This window comes from Arvicola amphibius, chromosome 7, assembly GCF_903992535.2.
Source record: "Arvicola amphibius chromosome 7, mArvAmp1.2, whole genome shotgun sequence".
NCBI classification, from domain to species: Eukaryota; Metazoa; Chordata; class Mammalia; order Rodentia; family Cricetidae; genus Arvicola; species Arvicola amphibius.
Window position 1 is genome coordinate 2,011,166 of NC_052053.1, and position 21,619 is coordinate 2,032,784.

Consider the following 21,619-nt stretch of genomic DNA (forward strand, 5'->3'; position numbering starts at 1 on the left):
CCGAGCTCTGCTGCAATTCCTTAGAAACTGTATAGTCTCCGCTTTAAATATAAATATATATATAATATATACATATATATATATAACTTCCTTGTCTTTCTCTCCTCTTTTTTTTTTAATTTCCTATAATAAAGTTTCCTATTGGATAAGGTCAGCTCCCTGATTTATGCCTGGCTCCTATTGGAAGCTCGCAGGGGCTGACATCACTTAGGAAAGCTAGGGTAGGGCTGCAGATCGGTTTGTCACCACCCAGGCTCCCTTGCCTCTGGCTGGGTGCAACTTCCATTTTAGGTGTTGGATCTGAGGGAAAAGGAGAGGGAGAGAGAGAGAGAGAGAGAGAGAGGGAGAGAGAGAGGAAGAGAGAGGGAGGGAGAGAGAGAGGAAGAGAGAGGGAGGGAGAGAGAGGGAGGCGGGGGATCGAGCAGAAGGAAGGGAGGGAGAAACAGAGACAGACGCGGAGGGAGAGGGAAAGTGGCAGGAAAGATCCTGAAACGAGGAAGAGGAAGAGGTGGCGAACCTTGTTGGACTTTCTTTCTCAGCACACTGCTGAAGCTTTGGGTTTGCTCTTAAAGGATCGGCTTTAAAGTCCACATCGGAGGTATGTGCTCTTTTCATTTTTTTCTTTTCTAAAAATGTATGTATAACCAATTGGGGAAAGGCAAACCCAAGTGGAATTTTTGTCTTAATGGTAACTGGAGGGAATTTAAAAAAGGCAAGAGAACCTGTTAATGCTGACGGTGAATTTCTAATCAATTATGGTTTTCTACTTTTAATAGTTTGGACGTATTTTGGTATTTTATTTATATTAAGGCAAAGGTAAATGTACTAGGTGTAATACCGGAAGCTGGTTAGAACCAGAGGTAGAAGTTGTGTAGATTACATTTTTGTATGTACTTTCCATTTTATTTTATTTTTTCTGGGTTAAGCTAACATACTTCTGTTTTCATAACTCAAAAAGTTAGTTTTTGGCATGTTGTGTGTGGGTTGTGAAAGGGATTTGTCCTGGTCGGGAGAGTTGTACAGATGGCTCTTACATGTTTAAAAACTTCCAGCCCCCTCACCTTCGAATCTGTGGCAGTGGAAAGTTGCAGGGAGCTTTAGAGCTTAAATAGTATTGTTGTTTCCTCCTGAGAGTTTGAACGGCCCAGATGGTTTCAGCTCTGCCGTTCCTGGGTGGATCCCTCACTTCTCCAGGTGTGGTGGGTGGGAGCCTCGCCTGTTTGAAGGAGCCTCTTTGCTTTGCCTTGGAAAACAAGTGGATCTATGTTAACAGAATTGCTGAATCTCCACAGCTTTTTTTTTTTTTTTTTTAACCTAAAGTTACTTTGGATGGCAGAGATTTGTGAAGGTGTTGTATGTTAAACCTGCAAATATGATAATGGTGCTTTCCGGGGTAAGGAATTGTAATCGTACTTTCTGTTGGCCGTAGTAAAGCGGCAGAACACCTGAAAGTCTTCAGCCCTTTCGGTTTCTCAGAGGGCCCTAGGTTGTGAAGGGCTGGGTGAAGAGAAACCACTTAATGAAAACGTGAATTTGCAAAACCCACTTGAGAAAGCACAAAGAGAATTTCATTTTTAAGCAACTGGAAAGGTGGTTTTTAGAGTTGTCTTTTGTCTGTTGTTTGCTTGGCTAACTTAGCAGTAAGTTAGAGCCCTGTTGAAGGCCTGTGACTCTGCTTCACGTTGTATAACTGGTCTTCCCATTTGTTTGGTTTTGCTTTATCACATACATTCTTGCAAATGTACTGATCCCAGATAATTATATAGCCAACTCATCAGTAGCTGCAAAATAGGGAACTCTTCTTTTAAAATGGGAATCAGTATGGGAATTAGGGCTGGAATAGATATTGCTCTAATTGTAGTAAGATGGGTCTTAATGTATAAGCTGCTCATTACCTTTAAATTGTTATGAATCTTTTATTTTCTGATTTCGTAGTCCTTGCCCTCATTCTTTTTAGACTGGAACACTTCCTTGAGTTTTTTTCTTCTGTGAAGACATTCCTTGCAAGATGATTTTATTCTTGTGAGGTTGTGGCTTCTGGAGGAAACAACTTTTGTTCCTCTTTCCCTTTCCATATCGTCTGGGCGAGGGTTACAGGAAAGAATCCGACGTCTGGACCTCAGAATAAAGAGAAGTAGTTGGAAAAAAAGACAACGTGTACAGTCAGTTGGGCTATAGTTCTTATTTCTAGTTTTTTCAATTTTCCTTTGAAATGCTGTTCTGGGGAGGTTTCTTGGTGGGTCTGTGGAGGGTTGGTTGGTCTGGTGCTGCCAGAGTGTCGGTTTCTCACTCAGCCCTTAGGGGGAGGGATGAGCGTCTGAAGGAGGAGTACAAAGGCAGTTTGAAAATTGGTTCTGGATGACTGCTGGTGGTCCGGCTCTGGCTCTGGCTCCGGCTCCAAAACTGGGCTTTGTGTAGCTGGGCTGACCAGCGCTGGGGTCCAGGACTGTTATTACACACTAAGCCATTGTCTGGCCTGCAGTGCCGTCTAGAGCGTCTTGAGGTGATAAGACAGAAGATTATTGTCTTTTGCTTCACCTCTGTTGCTTCTTTCAGGAATCATAGGAAAGGGTACAGATAAGTAATCTTTTATTTTGCTATTGTTCCTATTTGCTGTGCTTTTTATATTGATTTTGGGATGAAAATGATGACAAATAAGTATGCATTGTACAGATTTCCTTCCTTGTCTGCTTTTTATATAAATTGCTTAGTGTCTTTGTTAGGTGAGTGAGGTGGTGGTCTGTTTCAGGCGTGTGGGGTCTCATGGCTGGTTAGAGCTCTAGCACCTTTCTGAGGACTCTGGTACAGACACGTTTTGTGCTGCTCTAAAATAGAAGGAAAGCTTCCTATAATTACATCCCAGCCTTAGGTTTATTAAATAGTTGGCTTCTTAGAGATGGAGGAGACATCACTATCTATTGCACTAGCAAAATATTTAGCTCTGTATGATTTCTTTTTCTGTTAAGGTAGGTGCTGGTCCCTGTTAGTGCCTCTAGATTCTCTTGTCCCCCATCCTCTCTCATTGTTTTATTTTATTGTGTGCTAAGCGTTTTGCATAGACTATCTACCTAATTTTTAATAACCATTTTTTGAAAAGGAATTTGGTACTCAGAAGCTGAGATTTGCTGAATATCTCACTATCTAAATGGATTATCCTGGTCTGATTGACCACAAAGTCAATGGATTTAACCAGGGATACACTGCCATTACCCGGAGAGAATGGACATAACAGCTGGAACTAAAATAAACGAAGCCTTGCTACAGGAGGAGTGCTTTAGTCCTTACCTAAAGAGACGAAATTGGAGTAGTGGTAAAAGACCAGTGTCCCTAGAGCGAGTGGAGCTGGCTATGCTGCGCAGGTGCCGTGTGAGCGCTGGGGTAGAACTCGGCGTCTAACACAGGCCAGGAACGTGCCCTGCCCCTGAGCTCATCACCAGTCCTCATACATCCATTAGTTATTCTGAGACTGTTCTGGTTGTCTTTGAACTCTCTGCGGGCTTGACCTTAGAGGCCTGCCCGCCTCTGCCTCCCCAGTGTGGGGACTAAAGGTGTGCACCACCACTGCTGGCTGCTTTATTCATTTTTAACTTCTGGGAATTGGCTTCCACCTTCATTTGCTCATTAGTGAAATTTCCTCTTCCAGAGAATTTTCAGCCCTTTGGATTGAATGATACCACCTTCTAGTGACAGGCTTGTAGGAGGTAGTTCTAATAAATGTATTATCATGTATCTGATAAATACATCACACTGTATTAAAGATTATGTCTTTCACCCAGACTGAGCTGCTTTTGAGTGGGTACTGTCTTGTCTCAATCCCCGTATCATCTGTCTCAGTGTCTGCTACTAACTGAGGTGCTCAGTTAGCTTCTCTAGTTAAGGAACTTGATGGGACTGAGAAGGCTCCAGGTGAGACAGGGAGCTAAACAACGTGAATTAGATTCCCATGTAATTTTGACATTTTCACTAGCCTGTTAGTTTAGATCTCTTTTTTAATTAATTTACATTTTTTTGTTTACATTTATTTCCTTGTGTGAGTTGGGGAGGAGCCTGCGCTGTTCCAGCTAAGTTGGTGTGGAAGTCAGGGAGAGTCTGGTTTTTCCCACGTGTGGATTCTTGGGATTGAACTCCAGTCCGTACAGTTGGTGGATCGTGCCTTTATCCACTGAGACATTTCACCTACCCTATCTTTGGGAATCTCATTTGGCTGAGGTTGGCCCAAACTTGAGAACGTAGTGAGGATCACCTTGTGTTTGTGATTCCTTCTGACCCTTCTGCCTCTTCCTTTATGTTGCTGGTACTGTAGACATGTGTCGTCACAGCTAGCTTCAGAACAGAGTTTCTGGAAATAATGGAAGATTGTAAGGTTTAGCTTTTCTTGGCAATCAGACTAAAGAACAGTGTAAGAGGTAAGGGGCCTTTTGTAGCTTAGGCAGCTGTTTCCTGTCCATCAGTGAAAACTTCGCCTGATGGAAAACGTGGGCATCAGCGAGGACCTGATCAGTCCTCAGGCATCAGTTCTGCTTGGATCACTGGTTTTTATAACACTAGTAACAAAAACACGAAGAGCTTGGGGTGATAATTCTAGACATGAGTGCTTCAAAGAAAATGTGTTTGGCAGCATTTTCTCCTTCCTCCAGGTCTCATTTTGAGACAGGGACTCCTGTCCTGATCTTTCTATTTCTTCCTCCCAAGTGCTGGAATTAAGGAGTAGGCTACCACACCTGGCCTGATACCAATTGTTTTTGTTTGTTTGTTATTTATTGTTGTTTTGTTTTGTTTTGTTTTGAGATAGGATTTCTTGTAGCTTCGTTGCCTGTCCCTGAACTCTGTAGGTCCCTGAACTCTGTAGACCAGACTGGCCTTGAACTCAGAGACCTGCCTGCCTCTGCCTCCCTAGTGCTGGGATTAAAGGCATTAAAGTGTGCTGGCACTGCCCTGTTGTAGATTGAGCTTGTGTGTGTGTGTGTGTGTGTGTGTGTGTGCGCGCGCGCGCGCGCGCCCGCGCAGGTGCAGCACAGGATAACACGTGATGGAAGCGGTCTCCGGCCTCACTGTCACTTTGTGTTGGGATCAGAATGTGAGCTATCACACTTGGCAGCCATTGTTAGTATTATGATTACTATTATTAATCACCCTTTCAGCCATGGAACTATATTAGAAAACCTATTAATTTAAGAACTGAAATTCTGGAAATTGGAGAGATGGCTCAGTGGGTAAGAGCATTTGTTGTTGTTCTTTCAAAGACTGAGTTGGATTCCCAACACCCAAGTGAAGCAGTTGTCAACTGCCTGTAACTCTAGTTGTAGAAGCCATCTTCTGGCTTCTGTGAGCACCTGAGAAGTTGTGACATACCCACATAGATGCACACACCTAAATAAAGGTAAAAATATCTTTAAAGAACATAAATTAACATTTATGTATAATTCAGGGTTGTAGTAAGAGGAAACTTAGTATGAATGAGCCATATGTAATCAGGATATGAAAAAACTACAAATATTCCTTTGTATTTGTTCAGAAAAGGGATTAAAAATGAGGGCTTATAAAAACAGAAATTAAATATCTTTTGGGGGCTAGAGAGATGGCTTAACAGTTAGTAGCACTGACTGATCTTCTAGAGAACCCAGGTTTCATTCCCAGTATCCATATAGTGGCTCATAACCTTCTGTAGCTCCAGTTCCAGAGGAGTGTAAGATCTTCTTTTGACCACTGTGGGCACTAGGGATATATAGTTTACATACATACATACATTGAGGCAAAAACACCCGTACATATAAGATAAAAATAAACAATCCTAGCTACATGAAGTTGAACTAGGAATTGATTGACCTCCACGATTGCCAATAGAGGAGCATAGATGAGGGAGAACACTGTCCTGCTTGGGTTTTAAAAGGGAAAATTTAAAGTAGAAGTGTTTTGTATTTAGTTGTGTAATTATTTTTAATCACCTTTTTTTTTTTTTTTTTTTTTTTTTTGAGACAGAGTCTCAAGTAGCCTAGGCTGGCCTTGACCTTGCTTAGGACTTGTGCACGCTGGGCAAGTACTCTGTCAGTTGAGCTACATCCCTAGTCTTTTTTCTTTTCTATTCTTTCTTTATTTATTCCTTTATTTTTTTTTCCTTTGATAGAGTCTCTCTGGTTTGGAGCTGTCCTGGAACTTACTATATAGGCCAGCTAGCCCCAAACTCAGAGAGGTCCTTTTGTCTCTGCTTTGTATTGGGATTAACGACAAGTACCGCTACCACCTCATCCTACATCCTAGACTACTTCTAGTCTTAAAGAGTTTTTCTTCAAGTATTCTGTGATGATCAGTGGTGGGTAATTTGGTTAATGTTTTCATAAGTCTCATATAATGGGGAAAGTGGTGTTTAAAGTTTTTATTTTAAATATGCAGAATTTTTGCTGGGTGGTGGTGGTGGTGCATGCCTTTAATCCCAGCTCTTGGGAGGCAGAGACAGGCAGACGTCTGAGTTCGAGGCCAACTTGGTCTACAGAGCAAATTCAGGACTGCCAGGACTGCATAGAAAAGTCCTGTCAGGGGAGGGGTGAGAGGAGGCCTTTTATTTTGTAGTAAGCAGCAACTTTGGAGAGTTGTGGGGTTTGTCTCTTCCTACAGGAGGTGTTGATGGGGAGACAAAACAGGTAGCACTGCTTGAATATTTTCATAATTCTATCAAAGACTTTAGAAAAAAATAAGTTACTCCCTTCTTTGTGTCTAGCAGAAACAGAACTTTGGGTAAATGTAATTTAATCGGATTGGACTGAGACAGCTTGGGTTTATTATCATCAACTCTTGAACCAGATTTCCGTTTGAAGCCGTCCTCAAATTTGCTAAGAGCCTCTTCTCGGCCTCCTCAGTTTCTTGGTATGTACCACCACACCTCTTTTTTTTTTTTTACATGCCATTTTGAGCCAGATTCTTCACCTCAAGCCTTCCAGCCAGAAGTTGCTAAGCTAATGTCAGGTTATAAATGCTTGTACAGAAATGAAGGCAGGGTTTTGCTATCTTTTTTATTGAAGTGAGCTCCCTCTTGGGAAATATCCCACTTGCAGCCCATATTTATGGACATTTGAAAAACTATACCATGTAGAAATTTTGATTTCATGAGTGCTTCCTGTGAAAAGTTGGCTTTTTCCTGAGGAAAAGTCTGGCTGGGCTTGGGATGTATGCATGTCTTAGATGAAGCCCTGTTTGGAAGGAAACTTGTAAGTTTTCTTCTCTCCACTGAAGCCCTCACCTTTCAGAGACAGGGTCTTGCTGTGTAGTTTCTTCTATTATGTAACCCATGCAACCAGGGTTCTGATAATGTTTATTTGGTACTCTTTAGCCTCTGTGATGACTAGTTACACAAATTTCTCAATTTCTAGCCTATATTCTTTACTGTTTCTCCTGGTTCTTCTCCTGGTGTTTGCTTTCAGGTTCTCTGCACCATATTCCTAAGCTAATGGTCTTCTCAAGATTTTGATTTTTGTCCTTAGTTATATTGGTGCGAAAGACAAGTGTAGAATACTGCTTCTGGTTTACTTGCCTTAGATTGACATGAAGGTACCATCTAGGGAGTCAACTAGTGCCTGTCACTGCTGCCCCCAGTTTTCTCTGTGTAGCCCTGTCTGTCCTAGAACTCTAGACCAGGCTGGCCTCGAACCCACAGAGATCTATCTACTTCTGCCTCCCTAATTCTGGGACTAAAGGATTGGACACTACTCTCAGGCCCTTAGTTAGTTTTTATCTTTGATTTTTTTTTTTTAGATCTCATCTAATTAATTACCCATTCTAGCCTAGCCAATAGTAGAGCAAAAGAAGTGTACTTTCCCCAGAATAAATGACCATGTTTGTAAGTGTGACCAATGTTGTTCTGTACTGGAGTGGAGAAACATGTTTCTTACTGTAGAATGAAAAGGTACTTGTTTGAAGAAGCTTATATTTTAAGAGACCAAAATTTATTCTGATGTCTGAGGACATAGACATTGTTACAGAAAGTAGGTCGACTTTTCAGTACCTTTATCAAAGCAACTGCAGTTCCCATCTCATGGCAGTGAAGTCAGTCTGTTGAATGAAGTTGCTGTATATTCAGTCCACTTTCAAATAGAGGAGTCGATTTTAAAAGGGAAATTGATGCCAATCTGATTTCTTTCCTGCTTCTTTGTTGGGATGGGGGAACTCTAACCCTCTGCTGTTCCCTCTATGGCTGGCTTTGCAAACTAGGACACAGTTGGACCCTAGAGTGTTCACCCTGCTGCAGGGCAACCAAGGAGCAGGCATGGCTGTAGGTGTGTAGAAGCCCCCAAATCATAGACAGACCTGAGGATCACAGTTAGAAAAAAATGTAGAGAACCTGGTATGCCATGTGCCAGTAATCCTAGTGTTTGGGCAGCTGAACAGGAAGATCTGGAGTGAGGCCAGCCTGTGCTGCATCGTGGACCTTGCTTAAAAATACAGATAAGTAGGACGGGTTAGATGGCTCAGTGAGTAAGGTGCTTACTTCTGCATGTGTGCCTCCTGGCATAGGTTCCACACACATACATGCATATGCAAAATAATAATAATAATAATAATAATAATAATAATAATAATAATAATAATAAAAAGAGCTAGTCAGGTGGTGCATGCTAGTTCAAGACTAACCTGAACACATGAGAAGTAGAGGGCTCAGGAATGAAGTTTTCCTTGGGTAGGTAGTGAGTTTGAGGTTAGCATGGGGAACTTGAGACTCTGTCTCAAAAGGAACACAAATGCAAAAAAACAAAAAAATGAAAATAAAAACAAAATGAAGCTAACTTAATTTTCTAAAGTTTAACTACCTGTAGTCCTTGAACATGGCAGGTGTGCACTTAAGGCTAATGTAGGAGAGGAGATGGGAACTAGCTGGGCTAGATATCAGCATTCTTTCCCAAAAGCAAATCAGAAAAGGCAAAATAGAACAGAAGAGAAAGAAAGAAAGAAAGAAAGAAAGAAAGAAAGAAAGAAAGAAAGAAAAAGAAAGAAAGACAGACACACAACAAACCTAGGTCTGAGGAGGTAGCTCAGTAGTAGAACATTTATCTGGTATAAACAAATCCCTGGGTTTGATCCCTAGCACACAGAAAAATCTGCTGCATGCCATGCTCTAGTATATAATAATAATAATGTGTATTATTATTATATACCAGATATACTTAATAAGTAATGAGCATATAAGTACATATGTTACAATCTGTTGAAAAAGTGTAGTACATAGAATGGTGCCAAGATGAGAAATTTGTGTGTGTGTTGCTGCCATCCATCCGTCTGTCCGTTCGTCCGTCAGTCTGTCTGTCTGTCTGTTTATTTGAGGCAGAGTTTCATGGGTCCTAGGCTGGCCCAATGAACTCCTTCCTGATCCTTTTGCCTCCACTTCTCAAATGCCTAGGATTATGTTTTACAAGACTAGAGACCAAAATAAGTGAGTGGTCATATAGGTGAGAGGAATAGAAAGGGCACATTGCCTAGACTGGTAGTTACCCCGGTCAGAAGAGATGGTGGGGTGAGTATGAGACCTGTCTGGGCTGGTGTGTACTGGCACAGGATCCTGTTTGGCACTATCACGTACAAAGGGAAATTACCTTTAGGTCCTAGAGACAACAGCTGTGACTAGTGTTTCCTACTAACTTGAGGCAGCAGCAGGCCCAGCCTTTTTCTCCCAATGAGAGTGATTTTCATAATAGCGCTTTGTATAGGTTGATGTCTCGGAGAACCATAATACTAGTGCTGTTAGAATAAGTTTGTATGTATTTGTAAAGATATTTTTTTCTTATCTACATAGTAGCCTAGGAAAAGGAGAAATTTAGCAAAGATCTGCTATAGTTTCCTTTTATCCACATTTGTTGGTTTTGCTTAGGTGTGTTAGACCTCACCTGCTGCTGCTTCTTATGCTCAGAGACAAGATCTTTCTACATAGCCCTGGAACTCACTGTGTAGACCAAGCTGGCCTGAAACTAACCAGATCTGCCTGTCTCTGCCAGGATTAAAGGTTTGGGCTACCAAGCCTGGTTAGAAGTTTCTCCCTTCTTTAATGTTGGGGTTTGATGGTTTCTGGAATCCCCTCCCTAAGACTGGGGATCAGTCACTTTATAAGCTACCATACCCATCCATATTTTTATCTTGCATATCAGAGTTGATAATCCTTGTAGGACTCAATTTTCGCTTTCCAGATATGTAAGTTTAATTTTTTATGGATTATCAAAGCATATTCTTAACTACTCTGCTTGGTGATTTTGATGGGACTGAAAAAGAATAACCAACTATTTGGTGATTTGGTGGTTTTTGGCAACCCTTGTAGGAAAGTTAGATAATACCCAATCACCAGACACCCTGTGTCTGGAGTCGGTCGCCCACACTTATTCTCCCTCTCTCTCCCCTGTGTGTGTGGCTGTTCAAGATGACAGCATAGTTCAGGTTAGTCTTGGACTTGGAACAGTTTTTCTGCTTGAGCCTCCCCAGGCTGGGTTTACCCTGTACTAGCTACTACACCCAATTTTCCCTTTCCTTTCGTTAGAGGCTTTAGTCCTGGTCCTTGACGTGGTTACTCCTTCTTCCCTCTATTTGTAATTATCTGGTTGTCCTCCTGTTACTGAATACCATCTCTGAGGGATTCCCATCTCCTTCCTACCTGTATCATTTTAGGTGGGCAGTACTCCAGGTAATCACAGATTTCTGCAATATTTCCAAGTTGCTTTAAGTAACTGGTTGATTATTATTTCTCCAGAATGTGTAGATGGTGAAGGTGTTTACAATTGTCACGACTATCATGTAATGCTGTTTATGTTTTTTTAACCAAGTCTTCACTTAAGTATCTCATAGGAATACTTTTCTCCATAGCTCTTTAAGGACATTTTGCTACTTTCTTTTTTCTCAAACCAGAAGTTAAAGTGACGTGGCTTGGAAAAATGTCAGCAGTAGTGCTTCATGTCTGAGTTTCTGGTTATTCCTCATCTGTTATCAAGTAGGCTGGGGATATCCAGGGGTCATGAATGCTTGAAAGATTTAGGACTTGGCCTTTTTTGCAGTAGAATATGGAACCAGTCTCTGAGAATTTGTATAAACCTTTGCAGGAAATGAAAAGATTGAAAATGTTCTGTCTGCAGTGTAAATAGGCATGTCCCCTAGGGAGCAGCTCAGGACTCTATAGACGGTTTGGCTGCGTGACATATGTCCGTAATCCCAGCAATCCAGAGGTTGAGGCAGAAGGAGACCAGCAAACTGGGCTGTTCTGTGAGCCTTTGACTCAAGTTCTTGCTTTCACAGTGCTTCTAGTCCAATCCAAGATGCCTAGTGGGTAGCAAAGCAGGCCCAAGTGTATTTTCTAACTTCTGCCCCTTCGTCAAAGGAATGTTGTGGTTAGATTGGCAGGAACAGGCCACATGGTTTTCTACAGCTGTGAGAATCACTGTGTAGCCTTTTTGAAAATGTTAATTTCCAAATGATTGTGGCCTCCAGGTTGAAGTCTCAGGTGGATGGATATTTAATTGGCATGGGCGGTAGACTTGGAGTGGGAGCTGGTTAATTCGAGTTTATCTATGTGATTTATTTGTGTGACCCAGTATTGTTTTGGGATTGCATGTTAATGCTGATTTGAAGGTCATGCCGATATGTAGTGTGTGGTGTGGAGAACTCAAGTTGCCCGTTAGAGGAAACCTAGACCATGGTTCTGTTCCCCCTCCCCTTGCAATTTTGAAATTGTGGAACAAATTCAAGAGAGGATGTTAGCATTGAAACCCCAGCTGTACAATTTGTTTAAAACTCACAGGAAGGGCTAATTTACTTCCTGTCTGAAAGGGAAATGCTGGCTTCCTTAACTTCCTTCTTGGCCAACTCTGGCCAACTTGGAATATGGGTGGGGGAGGAGGGGAGGAGCTGGTCGTGTAGTCTTTTTTTCCTCTTTTTCTTCTTCAGTGTTGCAGATTGGCTTAGCGATTCATACATGCGAGGCAGCTGCTCCACTGGGGGTTTACACTCATTCAGGATGCGCTGTTGATCTCACCTGTTCTCCAAGCCTCAAGAAATAGCGTAATGTGTATGTTGAGTTGTGTGTTCCCCTTTGCCTCTGTGCTTTTTTTTTGGGTGGGGGAAGGGGAGCCTTACTGAGGTTGTCTTTGCAGTTCAGGAAACCTTCCCACCCCTCAGACATTATTTTACATCCAGCCTGTTTATGTGCGCTCCCCTTGCTCTCTGACCAAGGAGTTGTGGGGAAAGCTTCCCTCACTGGACACTGGAAGGCAGGTGGAGAGAGAACTGGACGGGGGTGGGTGACAAAACTGAGCCAAACAAGCATTCCAAGTGGGGCCAGCTGGCCCTCTTCCTGCTGTTTTAGTCCAGGCTCCTCCTTCCTACTGACGGGCAATTGTGTTCACTGTTTGATGTGAGCAAGAGGAGGGGGAGGAAAAGTAGTGGGAACAGCTGGTGCCTTCATCACACCCTCTCTATAATTCTTCTTGAAGACCCTTCTGGAGTAAGGAGTGTCCGGGAACTGGAGCTGGTAGTGGAGCGGCATAGCTTCCTAGGCACCCTTCACTCTGGGATGTCAGCTGTTTGGAATGTAGCCTGTCTCCCCTTCCTCTGCCTTCCCAATGCTACGATGAAGTCTCATCACATCGCCCAGGCTGACTTGGACTTAGAGCATTCGTCCTGCCTCCATGACCCAGCGCTGGGCTCATGGATGTGACCTCCATTCCCAGCTTTGGAGCTTGATGCAGGAAGCTAGATAGCAAACAGATTCATCCTTCACCTAAGGTCCTGAGCCTTCCAGGGATGTTCTCGTTAACTCGTCCTTTGGTTGAGTTTCCCAAATATGTCTGAAAGAGCCAGAGATAGTTCAACTCAGGATCTCTAGTGAAGTTAACTGTACTTCGCTGGCTCAACTCCAGGGTGATGGCAATTCTGAGTCAACGCTGCTCCCTAGTTCACCTGTTTAGTCTGAGGCAGACCTGCCCGACACCTTTTTAGAGCAGCAGCAGCACGAATAGGGGTGTTGAGTGCTGTCGTGAGGGATGTCTTTTACAACTAGTTTTTTCTTCCTTTATTTCAGAAAACTTCCTTAGATGCTTTTAAGAATTCATTTTGTAGGTCCATCTCCTAGTATTTGATCCACTCTCATTTATTTGGTTTGGGTCATGAGCAAGGGAGCAGCGTAGCTTCATTTTCAAAATTCTTGAAAAAAAGAGAATGAACTTTGTGGCTAGGTAAAACATTGGACACTTTGTGTGTATCAGTGACAGGGTTTGTAATAGCTGGGTCCTGCTGCTCTCAAACAGAATTGCTAAGTACTGCTTTCTGTCGACCAGGAATAGCTGGCTTGTGTATGCTCTTGCCAGGCCTCTCATCTGACTGTGTCAGGTCCAGATAAGGACGAAATTCCTCTAACTTGTGCCCCTTTGCTGTAGAGATCGTTTAGCCAGAGATTCAAAAGTTAGCCGATAGAGTTTCCAGCAGGGTTTGGGAGGGTGGCTAGGAGAAGGAAGGAGGGAAAAGATGAGAGAGATGGCATTTTTACTAGTTCTTGACTTGGAATGTTCTTCCGGTTAGAAGTATCTGCTGAGCTTGGCTGTTTATGCACAGAACCTTGGGCAAAGGGTGCTATTTCTTTGGATCTCAGGAATCTCTGATTGATGGAACTTGACCTCTGTCTAAAGTTTGCTTCTGGGGTTAGGATTACTTCCAATGGGCTGTACAGGATAATAGAAAATGTATAGTTTAGCCCATTCTCGGAGCCAGCCAGTGCTTTCTTTTCTGACTAGGCTGTAGGAAAAGCTGAGGTTGCTGTCTCAGCTTCTTTGCTGCCTGGGCTACAGTGCAATTCCTAGTGGCCCTCCTCTTGTTCTCTTGGGAAGTCGGGAACTTTGCCCTCAGAACTTGATAAACTGCCTTTCTGTAGGGTGGAGTCTGCTGCCTTTGTTTGTTCTCTGTGGGGCTGGCTTTAGGAATTAATTCCACATGTAGAGAAATTTGAAAGCAACGAAAATGGGCGATAAAGAATGTGACAGGGGACCCAGTCTCCTGTTGGTGATCAGCTTGTCATTGGTGGTGCTTTCTGGGGCTGCGCCACTGTGGTTGTGCTGACTGGAGGAGCAGCTCCAGCTTTCAGCACCCCACTTTGGGGTCTCCACAGGGAGACAATTGCCAGGTAGTTTTTAAAATCCCTTCCTGCCCCAGACTCTTACTTAGGTCTTTTGCACATAGTGTCTTTCTGCTGATTCTTTAGGGCCTGAGCTTTGTCCTCTGTAGCATTGGCTTGAGGCTAAGAGGAGGGTTGTTTTCCTGAACATGATAAGGAACTGAGCAGGGCAAAGCAGGAGCTCTAGCTGGTGATTGGTAGACAGGATGCCCTGGAATGTGGTTGGCCTGCAGCCCAGAATCCAGCACTTTGTATTTGTTTGTTTCTGGGAGACTGTGGTCTGGTGCTCCTGTGACAGGAAGTGAGAAAAGCTGGGAGTGGGGGACAGAGAGGGTGATGTCTTTGTCCCTGGAGAGCAGCTCTGCCACAGAGCCCTGCTGAGAAGAGAGCAGCCTTTGTGTGTCTAATGGGTCTCAGGGCATCTAGCTACGCTGAGGGATTAGAGAGTATGAGATCTGTCGCCTTTTACATCTTAGCACTTGAGTTATATAAATGGCCTTGATCTCGTAGCAGTGAGGAGCTTACTGAGTTTGTGTATGCTTATTTATGAATCTTTAGGATTTAATTATGAATGGAATTCTAGGAGGGCATCGATGTTAGATAATGTTGATGTACTATGTATGGATGTTGCCGAAACCTTGTTGGGTCCTAAAGGGACAAGGAGACTGGTAATGCTGGGAACCTTCAGTTAGACACTTGCTACAACACAGGTGCCCGCCCATTCGGTTTCAGCCTTGCCTCTTTGCAGTTGTCCACTGTCCACCCATAACTGGGAGGGTCAGTGGTTTCCTGTCCTCCTCCTCGGCCCCTTTCTTGTTTTGTTTTCCTGCTTTTTATTACAGCTGGAAAACAGACATCTTTTCTCATTTTGTGGATTGGGTGGCTGAGTCCTCAACTTCTTGCTAAACTGGCTAGCCCCTGAGCACACACACAGATCCGCCTTTGATTGCCCAGGAGGACAGCTGCCCTAGAGGCAGATTGCTAACATACCGCTGAAACAATCCCTCCCCTCTGTTCTGATGCTGGCCAACACAGTCTTCCCTGCTTCTAATTCCTTCTCTTCTCCACCCCAACCCTGATCTTTGCTTTTGACTTAGATGTCACATTAAAAATGAAAATATTTTAGTGAAATTTTTCTTTCTTGAGGCAGGGTAGGAGTGACTGTGGCTTTTTTTTTTTTTTTTCCAGATTTCTAGGTGAGACTCAATGGAAAAGTCGGTGATTGGTCCAGAGTACTATTTTTTTGTCCACTATCTTTCTTCTTCTGTTTTTATTTTATGCTACCTTTCTTCTTTGAGTTCTTGTTCCTTATACAAAGAAACTTAATCTGATATGGGGTGATGGTGAAAGCCTTTAGTCTGATGCTGGGTGGTTGTGAAAGCCTTTAATTACAGCACTTGGGAGGCAGAGGCAGGTGGATCTCTGAGTTTGAGGCCAGCTTGGTCTACATAGTGAGTTCCAAGACAGACAGACTATGTCTTGAAAAAACAAACAAACAACAAAAAAAAAAACAAAAAAAAGGAAGAAGAAACTTAGTCTGAAATAGAATACAAGCCACTTGTCCCCAGAATTGAGGAATGTTTTGCCTTTTAAAGTGAACGTAAGCCCCTGGGTGGGTTCACTTCTTGCCCATGTCCACTCCCCACCTTCTTTCCTCAAACACATACACATACACATACACACACACACACACACACACACACACACTCAGACTAGCCTTGAAAAATTCTCTTGGTTTAGCCTAACCAGTATTTGGATTACAGGTGTGCATGTGGTATCATATCCTGCTTAAAAAATAACAACAAAAACTCTTGTTTTAACTTCTGTGTGTTATGGTTTTGGTCCCTGTCCCTTTAAGAGACAAGCCACGCCCACTCCCTCCCCCATCCGCTGAGACAGGCTGATCTTCAGCTTCCGGCCTGAGCTTGCTCTCTTTTCCACTTTTCCATCTTCCTCGTAGAGAGGCAGTTTCGCTTCTCCCTCCCTCCCTCCCTCCCTCCCTCCCTCCCTCCCTCCCTCTCTCTCTCTCTCTCTCTCTCTCTCTCTCCCCCCCCTCCTTTAATAAAGCTTTATGTCTATTTTCTGGGTCTGTGCCGTTAACCCGCTGCCGCACCGCCTGTTCACCCGCCGCCCTGGTCACACGTGTTCCTCGAGTCTCCGCGCAGCTACACCAGCCCACTGGGCTGGCAGCTACGCACAGCTGCCCAGCTACTAAATCTTTTTAAGAACAAAACTGTGGACTTAGAATGACTCATAACCACCGGAAGCATAGAAAGCTCTTACACTTTCTTCTGAATCAAGAAGGAATATGGATGTTTCTACTACTTATCAGCAATGCTACTTCTGAGGAGTAGTTTACTTATCCATAAGAAGGGGCTATTAGGCACATACCTACTGTGAGGCAAAGAACCACTTGAACCCACCTGGGATTTCAAAGAACCTAGGAAGCACACTCGGAGATACTAGCTAGACCCCATCTCACAGGCAAGCAGACTAGTATTGCTTCAGAAGGTACTGAGAAGATGCTACTGATAATTTCTAGGTGGTGGTTGCTGTACTCTTTACTCTAGGTTTGTATTTTATCATTCATTCAGATGGGAAAAGCCTTTCATCTGTTACCTGCTAATCTAGGCAAAATAAACTCTCATGCTTCCTTTCGCGCATTGCTTTCCTCCTATGTTCAGTGTTTGCTGGTCATAAAGACAAGTGTTTCCCTAAAGGGCTGTCTATTGTCTTCTCCTTAGGCTTTGAGGAGTTGGAACTTGGCGAATGTGACTCAGTTACGTGCTTCTACCTTTCCCACACTCTTCCCAAATGATGAGCAAGAGACATGGGGGTGCTGTAGATAGGAAGTAAAAGGCTGGGTGAGATGCTGCCTCTTTAAAACAAAGAACGCGAGTTCAGACAGTTGGATGACCTCTCCTAAACCCAAAGGTTAAGCTTTTCTCTGGTTATTTTTTATTTTTTGCCTGGAGGTGTAAGGTGTCACAGTTAATTTTAGTATTTCCCTTTAAATGAGGAGAGTTAAATAGTATCATGGAATTCTGCTGGTTTTCTCACTTCCCATTGTAGACTGCCTTCCCTTTTTCTCCCTCCTTTTTCAGGAAGGAGAGAGGCATTTGGCCTCTCCCCTTCCTCTAGTCTGACACCTCCCCCACACCTCCCTTTTATCTTTGTTTCCTTATCGGCTTCTCCTTGAGCCTTGCTTTTTCCTTATAAGGCTAGGCAAGGTCCCTCAGCTAGAGCAGCAGAGGGATCTAGGTGAGTAGCTGTGTCAGTGTCTCGAGAGAAAACTCAGTGTTTGTCCCAGTGGAGAGAGAGCCTTGAGAGCGGCACCTGGCTAATGGGGGAGGAGAGCCGAGGGAGTTGGCCTGGCCTGAGCGATTAGAGGACTTGTTAGACCAGTCCTGTGTGTGTCAGACGACTCCAAAGAGAAGCAGGTTTTGTTTCTTTCCTTACCTTCTCAGTCCTGGGCTCTTCAATAGGAGTCACACCTTTCCTTGACTTCAAAGCCGCCCAATTTTAGCCAAGGTTAATGTGCTAGGGTTTGGGGGTTCCTAGGATACTTAGGAAAGGGGGAAAAGAACAGGAATGTTTTAGATAGTGTCTGACCTTAGAGGCCATGATGGTAGAAGTGATACTTTTTTTTTCCTCCTTTTGAGATGATGTCATTCAGTATATGGTTTCCTAAACTCCTAGGCTTCAGTGATTGTCCTGCCTATGTAGCCAGGAGAGGGAATGCAGCACTTCTGCATCCTAGACAGCTTTGCACCCCTGAACTGTGTTCCCCAGGTGCCATATACATCATATATGATAGCCAATGTCCGCAGGATTTGAGAGTTTGAAGACAGTTTGGACTACATAGAGTTACACACCAGCCCTGGACTGCAGAGTAGCCCTGTCTCAAACAAGCAAAATGAAAAAGAGACCAAACATTAAGTTCTGAAATGGATGTATTGCACACTTGTAATCCCATCAACAGGAAGCTGAGGAAAGGAGAGATGCTGAGTTCTAAGCTAGCTTGGGCTGTCTTGCTAAGCCAGGTTCATCTCTCTGCTTGGCCACATGCTACCTAGAGCTGAGTCAGGCCAGGGTGGCCGCCAAGCTTTGTTGCCTTGTCCATTTTGTGACCCATGTATTTGTGCCCTTCAGACCCTTCAGATGTCCCTAACCTGTTATCCTCTCAGGTCTAAGGAGCATTTAGTACAGCACAGGTCCATTGCTCCAGAACACAGCCTGTGTCTGTGCCAGCCAGGGGAAGGGACAGGATCCCACAGTGTAACCGAGGCTGTCCTGGAGTTCATGTAGCCCAGGCTGGCCACACCTAGCAACTCCCAAGGATCGATTGCCCTGCCTCAGTCTCCCCAGTGTTTAGATTGCAGGTGTGAGCAACCACAGAAGCACAAGATAAACCTTTTAGGTATTATTTTTTATTTATTTTTATTTTATCTTTTTATTTTATTTTCGAGAGAGGGTTTCTCTGGTTGTCCTGGAACTAGCTCTGGCCTTGAATTCAGAGATTCACCTGCCTGACTCTATTTTTATTTTTTTGTGTGTATGTATATATGTAAGTGTACAGGTACCCTGAAAGCCAGAAGAAGGTATCAGATCCCTTGGAACTAGAGTGGAACTAGAGTTACAGGCAGTTGGAAGCTGCTGCTGCTGCTTCTTCCTCTTCTTCTGTGTTCTGTCTGCATCTAAGCCTGCAGGCCAGAAGAGGGCACCAGACCTCATTACAGATGGTTGTGAGCCACCGTGTGGTTGCTGGGAATTGAACTCAGGACCTCTGGAAGAGGAGCCAGTGCTCTTAACCACTGAGCCACCTGTCCAGCAAAGCTTCTTGACTAGGGTGCTAAGAACCATGCTTGGTCTGTGGAAGAACAGCAGGCATTCTTAACTGTTGTGCCATCCTTCCAGCCCCATGTGGAGAATAATTTAAGTTAGGGGTAAAAAAGGTCTCATGTGTTTTAAGTTCTTTTCGTTTGGCACTGCAATCAGATGTGTTCTTTTCCCCAGGGGAAGATGACAGGACCAGAGGGCCCATTAGTTCCTTGAGTGAGCCTTAGGGTGGACACAGTAAGACACTATATTGTTTAGCCTTTTCAGTAAAGTGGAGCCTTGGAGCTTTGGGAAGACCGCAGTTTCTGGGGTGTAAATCTTGTGACTCGGTGGTTTTCCGTTGAGATGAAATCCTATGATTAATAACACTGTGATTGTCATTCTCTGTTGCCCAGGCTGAACCGGGCACCGCCGCGCTCTTCTGTCCTCGGGTCTCTGGTTTGTGTGTCATAGACCAGGGACTCAGGATCCCTAGGCAGGCACAGGCACTACTCGGTTAATATCCCAGACCTTGAAGTTTCTTTTAAATTTTATTTTATTTTGAGAGGTTTTTTGTAGCCCAGCTATGCCTTAAATTGTGGTCCTTATGTCTCACTCAGCTCACTACGATGACAGGCATAGACCTTCCAGGGACTTGGTTAGTATGGATATGAACTTAACAGAGGAGTGAGAAATACTGTTTGACTGGATTTCAGAAGCTGGGAACTCATGAGGGTTGGGTTGGGACTCTGGTACAAGCATTCTTCCTAATATGGAGTCTTAGGAAAAGTTTTCACAGAATATGATTCTTAGAGATTTAGAAGCAGAATGGTACTTTTCTGTTTCTGTGTGCTCAAACATGAACATTGAACTGTGAGTTTTGGACATAGCCTTTCTGCAGTGTTACAGGTGCTTGCTTGCTCTGTGTTACTGATTGGTGTTTAGTGAGAGGCTTGGTGCTTTAAAAAAATCATTTTATAACCCCAGAAGATAGCAAAGTGGGAGAACATACAGTTGTGGCATTAGTTTTGACTTACAATGTACTTACTAACAGGAAGAAACGAGGAGACTTTGGTACTAGTTACAGAAGATCATAATCTCTTTCCCCAGAGCCTGAAGATCGAAGCTTAGAGAGTTCTTCGACTCAGGGAAAATTGGGGTTTCTTTCACAGTGCACACCCAGGTCTGGCCATGTATGGGTGTATCCACCTGAGTTTCATGGAAGTGCATGTGAGGTGGGGGGGGGGGTGTGGGTGTAGGTGTTTGGGGCCTGATAGGTGTAGTCATTTTTTTTTTTAATTTTGATTTATTTATTTATTAAGCATACAATGTACTGCTGGCAAGGAAGGCACCAGATCTCATTACAGATGGTTGTGGGCCACCATGTGGTTGCTGGGAATTGAACTCAGGACCTCTGGAAGAGCAGCCAGTGCTCTTAACCTCTGAGCCATCTCTCCAGCCCAGGCGTAGTCATTAATCAAAGGTATTGAAACTTAAGCAGAGTTATTACTTCTCCCAGGTTTCCTAGATTTTTGGGGGGTGGGTGGGGGGCAGAACTAATGATTGGATCCTAGATTTTTTGAAGTCAGGGATTTCGTTTAATCTTTGCTGTTAAGAAAATAAGGAATTCCAGTGGAGTGGTGGGAGCAAGGAAGACATGTGGTTCCTCACGCTGCCGTACTGGTTGCTGTGTTCAAACTGGCCAATGGCTTCCCATATGCTCAGACTTTTCCTCAGTACTTCACATGGATTGTTTCATTTAGTTTCATAGCTACCCTTATGTGGTTTATTTTTCCACCTTAACAGAGAAGAAAACTGAGGTTTAGTGGCAGTATGGCACTTTGCCCAGTATCATGTAAATGTTGGGATCTGGAACTTGAATATAGTCAAGATCTAAAAGTCCATGTTCTTGGATGATGAAGGTAATGATGGTTCGTACTATCAATTCTCCTGCCTCAGCCTCCTAATGCTGCGGTTATAGATGTGAGACACTATGTCCAAATTATATTCCTGTAAGAATGTTCTTAATTACACTTCTTTGTGTGTGTATATGTCTGGGAACATGCCTGCTGTAACTCCCGTGAGGAGGTCAGAGGACAATTTGTAGGGAGCAGGTTGCTCTTTCTACCATGTAGTTCTCAGGAACCAACTCAGGTCTTCAGGCTTGGTGCACAACAGTCTTATCCCACGAACCATCTTACCAGCCCCCAGGTAGCTTTGTCTAGCCAGTTTACAGAAGAGCAGATCATTCCAGGGCTGTGTGGCTGGTGATTGGTTTTATAGCTCTGTTATTTGGCTTGCCCTGTCCAGTTTTTTGATCCTCCTGGACATTTGATTTGATTTAGCTTACCTTGAAGTTCTGACAGAAGAGACTGACTTTTTAATCATTGCCATTGCTTGAATGAGTAAGCTATAGACTTAGAAGGTATTTCTAGTATGGGTGGCTTCCATCCCGCAAAGGCCTGTGACTTACTAAAAGTAAACAGCTATTCTCATAAAACATAATCTTAGGAGAATAACAATATTAAACACCCCCCTTTATGATTTTTTTTTTTTTTTGGGAGAAAGTATCTGTTTGGCAACATTAATTGGTAAACTTGGAAAGACTTGGAGGACTTTTCTTGATACCAGCTAGTCAGTCAGTGTTTGCAGAGTCTGGTCTGTAGAACAGTCTTT

The 21,619-nt window shown here is 43.5% G+C and overlaps 1 protein-coding gene across 1 annotated transcript in view; it reads left to right on the plus strand.

Moving 5' to 3' along the window:
- Positions 1–362: 362 nt before the first annotated feature.
- The window catches only part of Ctnnd1 (catenin delta 1), a 47,478-nt gene continuing 26,221 nt past the window's right edge, over positions 363–21,619 (plus strand). Inside the window, exon 1 of the mRNA XM_038336622.1 lies at positions 363–598. The gene's annotated coding sequence lies outside the window, so the exon portion shown is untranslated. The remainder of the gene's footprint in view (positions 599–21,619) is intronic.